The 233-nt window shown below is 34.3% G+C and overlaps 1 protein-coding gene across 1 annotated transcript in view; it reads left to right on the top strand.

Annotated features, from left to right (window-relative positions):
- Window positions 1–233, top strand: part of LOC119588839 — a gene marked incomplete in the record, with an annotated part of 21,486 nt that overhangs the window by 6,707 nt on the left and 14,546 nt on the right.

Below are 233 nucleotides of genomic sequence, written 5' to 3'. Positions count from 1 at the left end.
AATATATGACAGCGACCGTGAATCTATGAGAGATTTTCAATATTCTGACGAATTTGATGCAGATGACCCTGATGAAATAAATATAGGCAAGCGATAATTTTTCTCGTGGGATGGAAGGAACACTAGCGCAGATGTGGAATTTGATCGTGATAAATCTATCATATTAAATTTATCATTTTAGATTTGGAAATATAAAAGCAACCCCAACATCACTCGATTTCTTTGGAAACGAA

This window comes from Penaeus monodon, chromosome 24 (genome assembly GCF_015228065.2).
Source record: "Penaeus monodon isolate SGIC_2016 chromosome 24, NSTDA_Pmon_1, whole genome shotgun sequence".
Taxonomy (NCBI): Eukaryota; Metazoa; Arthropoda; class Malacostraca; order Decapoda; family Penaeidae; genus Penaeus; species Penaeus monodon.
The sequence above is the reverse complement of the archived record's forward strand: the minus strand, read 5'-3'. Positions and strand labels throughout refer to the sequence as shown.